Raw genomic sequence first — 5,146 nt, forward strand, 5'->3', positions numbered from 1 at the left:
AGTCAAATCAAATTTTCAAATTTGAAAATCTTATCTATTTTAAAAATCAAATCTTTTTCAAAAACTAATTTCTATCATATCTTTTCAAAAATATCTTCTTATCTTATCTTTTTCAAAAATATCTTTTCAAAATATCTTTTCTAACTTCCTAACTTCTTATCTTTTCAAAATTTGTTTCAACCAACTAACTAACTTTTTGTTTGTTTCTTAACTTTTTCAAAACTACCTAACTAACTCCCTCTCTCTAATTTTCGAAAATATCTCCCCTCTTTTTCAAAAATTTCTTTTTAATTAACTAATTATTTTTATTTGTTTTATTTTTATTTAAAAAAAAAATTCGAAAAATACTAACAAATTTTCAAAAACCAAATTTCAAAAATCACTAACTCCTTTTCAAAAAAATTTTCGAAAATTATACCTCCCCCATCCTATTCTATTTATTCATTCATATCCTAACATCTCATCTCACATCTCTTCCATTCTCACAGTTGTGTTTCTTCCTTTATATTACATTCTTTGTCTCCCCCTCTTCTTCCACTCACACAGGGATCCATATACTGTGGTATAAAGGATCTCTATTATTATCATTATTTTCCTGGCCATTCTTCCTTGTCATATGAGCAGGAGCAAGGATAAGAACATTCTTGTGGAAGCAGATCCAGAACCTGAAAGGACTCTGAAGAAAAAAATTAAGAGAAGCTAAAATACAACAATCCAGAGATAACCTTTCAGAAATTTTCGAACAGGCAGAGGAGATGGCAGCCGAAAATAATAATAATGTAAGGAAGATGCTTGGTGACTTTATTGCACCTAATTCCAATTTACATGGAAGAAGCATCTCCATTCCTGCCATTGGAGCAAACAACTTTGAGCTGAAACCTCAATTAGTTTCTCTGATGCAGCAGAACTGCAAGTTTCATGGACTTCTATCTGAAGATCCTTTTCAGTTCTTAACTGAATTCTTGCAGATATGTGATACTGTTAAGACTAATGGAATAGATCCTGAAGTCTACAGGCTCATGCTTTTTCCTTTTGCTGTAAGAGACAGAGCTAGATTATGGTTGGATTCTCAACCCAAAGACAGCCTGAACTCTTGGGATAAGCTGGTCACGGCTTTCTTAGCCAAGTACTTTCCTCCTCAAAAGCTGAGCAAGCTTAGAGCTGATGTTCAAACCTTCAGACAGAAAGAAGGTGAATCTCTTTATGAAGCTTGGGAAAGATACAAACAGTTGACCAAAAAGTGTCCTTCTGACATGCTTTCAGAATGGACCATCCTGGATATATTCTATGATGGTCTGTCTGAGTTATCTAAGATGTCACTGGATACTTCTGCAGGTGGATCCATTCACCTAAAGAAAACGCCTGCAGAAGCTCAAGAACTCATTGACATGGTTGCTAATAACCGGTTCATGTACACTTCTGAAAGGAATCCTGTGAATAATGGGACGCCTATGAAGAAGGGAGTTCTTGAGGTTGATACTCTGAATGCCATATTGGCTCAGAATAAAATATTGACTCAGCAAGTCAATATGATCTCACAGAGTCTGCATGGAATGCAAGCTGCATCCAACAGTACTCAAGAGACTTCTTCTGAAGAAGAAGTTTATGATCCTGAGAACCCTGCAATAGCAGAGGTAAATTACTTAGGTGAACCGTATGGAAACACCTATAACTCAACATGGAGAAATCATCCAAATTTCTCATGGAAGGATCAAAAGCCTCAACAAGGCTTTAATAATGGTGGAAGAAACAGGTTTAGCAATAGCAAACCTTTTCCATCATCAACTCAGCAACAGACAGAGAACTCTGAACAAAATGCTTCTAATTTAGCAAATCTAGTCTCTGATCTATCTAAGGCCACTGTAAGTTTCATGAATGAAACAAGATCTTCCATTAGAAACCTGGAAGCACAAGTGGGCCAGCTGAGTAAAAGGATCACTGAAATCCCTCCTAGTACTCTCCCAAGCAATACAGAAGAAAATCCAAAAGGAGAGTGCAAGGCCATTGACATAAGTGCCATGGCCGAACCTGTGAGGAGAGGAGAGGACGTGAATCCCAAGGAGGAAGACCTCCAGGGACGTCCAGTGATCAATAAGGAGCTTCCCTCTGGGGAACCAAAGGACTCTGAGGCTCATCTAGAGACCATAGAGATCCCATTGAACCTCCTTATGCCCTTCATGAGCTCTGATGAGTATTCCTCTTCTGAAGAGAATGAGGATGTTACTGAAGAGCAAACTGCCAAGTTTCTTGGTGCAATCATGAAGCTGAATGCCAAATTATTTGGCATTGATGCTTGGGAAGTTGAACCTCCCTTGTTCATCAATGAACTAAGTGATCTGGATCAACTGACATTGCCTCAGAAGCGACAGGATCCTGGAAAGTTCATAATACCTTGTACCATAAGCACCATGATCTTTAAGGCTCTGTGTGACCTTGGTTCAGGAATAAACCTCATGCCCCTCTCTGTAATAGAGAAACTGGGAATCTATGGGGTGCAAGCTGCTAAAATCTCACTAGAGATGGCAGACAACTCAAGAAGACAGGCTTATGGACAAGTAGAAGATGTATTAGTAAAGGTTGAGGGCCTTTACATACCTACTGATTTCATAGTCCTGGATACTGGAAAGGAAGAGGATGAATCCATCATCCTAGGAAGACCTTTCCTGGCCACAGCAAGAGCTGTGATTGATGTTGACAGAGGTGAAATAGTCCTTCAATGGAATGAGAACTCCCTTGTATTCAAAACTCAAGGATCTCCCTCTGCAACCATGGAGAGGAAGCTTGAAAAGCTTCTCTCAAAGCAGAGTCAACCAGAGCCCCCACAGTCAAACTCTAAGTTTGGTGTTGGGAGGCCACATCCAAACTCTAAGTTTGGTGTTGAACTCCCATATCCAAACTCTAAGTTTGGTGTTGGAGAGTCTCAACAAAGCTCTGCACATCTGTGAGGCTCCATGAGAGCCCTCTGTCAAGCTATTGACATTAAAGAAGCGCTTGTTGGGAGGCAACCCAATGTTTATCTAATTCTTATTTTTATTGTTTTTTTTATGTTTTCTTAGGTTCATGATCATGTGGAGTCACAAAATAAAAATAAAAATTGAAAACGGAATCAAAAACAGCAGAAGAAAAATCACACCCTGGAGGAGCATCTGTCTGGCGTTCAAACGCCAGAACAGAGCATAGTTCTGGCGCTGAACGCCCAGAATGGGGGCATCCTGGCGCTGAACGCCCAGAACAAGCATGGTTCTGGCGTTCAACGCCAGAAATGGCAGCAAAGGGGCGTTGAACGCCCAAAATGGGCACCAACCTGGCGCTGAACGCCCAGAGTTGTGTGCAAGGGCATTTTGCATGCCTAAATTGGTGCAGGGATGTAAATGCCTTGACACCTCAGGATCTGTGGACCCCACAGGATCCCCACCTTACCTCCTCATAATCCTAGTTTTTATTTCCACATCCTCTTCTTCATCTATTCCTTCTTCTTTTGCTCGAGGGCGAGCAACATTCTAAGTTTGGTGTGGTAAAACAATTATGTAAAGGATCTATAGCTCAGTGGTAGAACATTTGACTGCAAATCAAGAGATCCCTGAGATACCTCAGGGGATACATTTTCTTCCACACAATGAAGCAACTAAGGGTGGAACATCAAGAGCACTCCATCATCCTTAATGAAATTAGAGAATATCTAAAAGCAATGAAGGAGGAGCAACAAAGACAAGGAAGAGACATAGAAGAGCTCAAGAACATTATTGAAACACCATCATCACTAAGGTGGATTCATTCCTTGCTCTTATTTCTTCTATTTTTCGTTTTCTATGTTATGTGCTTATCTATGTTTGTGTCTTCATTACATGATCATTAGTAGTTAGTAACTTTGTCTTAAAGTTATAAATGTCCTATGAATCCATCACCTCTCTTAAATGAAAAAATGTTTTAATTCAAAAGAACAAGAAGTACATGAGTTTTGAATTTATCCTTGAACTTAGCTTAATTATATTGATGTGGTGACAATGCTTCTTGTTTTCTGAATGTATGCTTGAACAGTGCATATGTCTTTTGAAGTTGTTGTTTAAGAATGTTAAATATGTTGGTTCTTGAAAGAATGATGACTAGGAGACATGTTATTTGATAATCTGAAAAATCATAAAAATGATTCTTGAAGCAAGAAAAAGCAGCAAAGAACAAAGCTTGCAGAAAAAAAAATAAGAAAAAAAATATAGAAAGAAAAAGAAAAAGCAAGCAGAAAAAGCCAAAAGCTCTTAAAACCAAGAGGCAAGAGCAAAAAGCCAATAACCCTTAAAACCAAAAGGCAAGGGCAAATAAAAAGGATCCCAAGGCTTTGAGCATCAGTGGATAGGAGAGCCTAAAGGAATAAAATCCTGGTCTAAGAGGCTAAACCAAGCTGTCCCTAACCATGTGCTTGTGGCGTGTAGGTGTCAAGTGAAAACTTGAGACTGAGCGGTTAAAGTCAAGGTCCAAAGCAAAAATAAAGAGTGTGCTTAAGAACCCTGGACACCTCTAATTGGGGACTCTAGCAAAGCTGAGTCACAATCTGAAAAGGTTCACCCAATTACGTGTCTGTGGCATTTATGTATCCGGTGGTAATACTGGAAAACAAAGTGCTTAGGGCCACGGCCAAGACTCATAAAGAAGCTGTGTTCAAGAATCATCATACTGAACTAGGAGAGTCAATAACACTATTCGAAATCTGAAGTTCCTATAGATGCCAATCATTCTAAACCAATGGATAAAGTGAGATGCCAAAACTATTCAAGAGGCAAAAAGCTATAAGTCCCGCTCATATGATTGAAGCTATGTTTCATTGATAGTTTGGAATTTATAGTATTTTCTATTCTTTTTATCCTATTTTGATTTTCAGTTGCTTGGGGACAAGCAACAATTTAAGTTTGGTGTTGTGATGAGCGGATAATTTATACGCTTTTTGACATTGTTTTTAGTATGTTTTTAGTAGGATCTAGTTACTTTTAGGGATGTTTTTAATAGATTTTGTGTTAAATTCACATTTCTGGACTTTACTATGAGTTTGTGTGTTTTTCTGTGATTTCAGGTATTTTCTGGCTGAAATTGAGGGACTTGAGCAGAAATCAGATTCAGAGGTTGAAAAAGGACTGCTGATGCTGTTGGATTCTGA

The 5,146-nt window shown here is 38.5% G+C and overlaps 1 non-coding gene across 1 annotated transcript; it reads right to left on the minus strand.

Moving 5' to 3' along the window:
* Positions 1–1,151: 1,151 nt before the first annotated feature.
* LOC148562455 (small nucleolar RNA R71) lies at positions 1,152–1,259 on the minus strand. The gene has a single exon (XR_015888306.1). It is a non-coding gene; the product is annotated as a small nucleolar RNA R71 (small nucleolar RNA).
* Between the last annotated feature and the right edge of the window lie 3,887 nt (positions 1,260–5,146).

This window comes from Arachis ipaensis, chromosome B6 (assembly GCF_059453495.1).
Source record: "Arachis ipaensis isolate K30076 ecotype BB chromosome B6, ASM5945349v1, whole genome shotgun sequence".
NCBI lineage: Eukaryota > Viridiplantae > Streptophyta > Magnoliopsida > Fabales > Fabaceae > Arachis > Arachis ipaensis.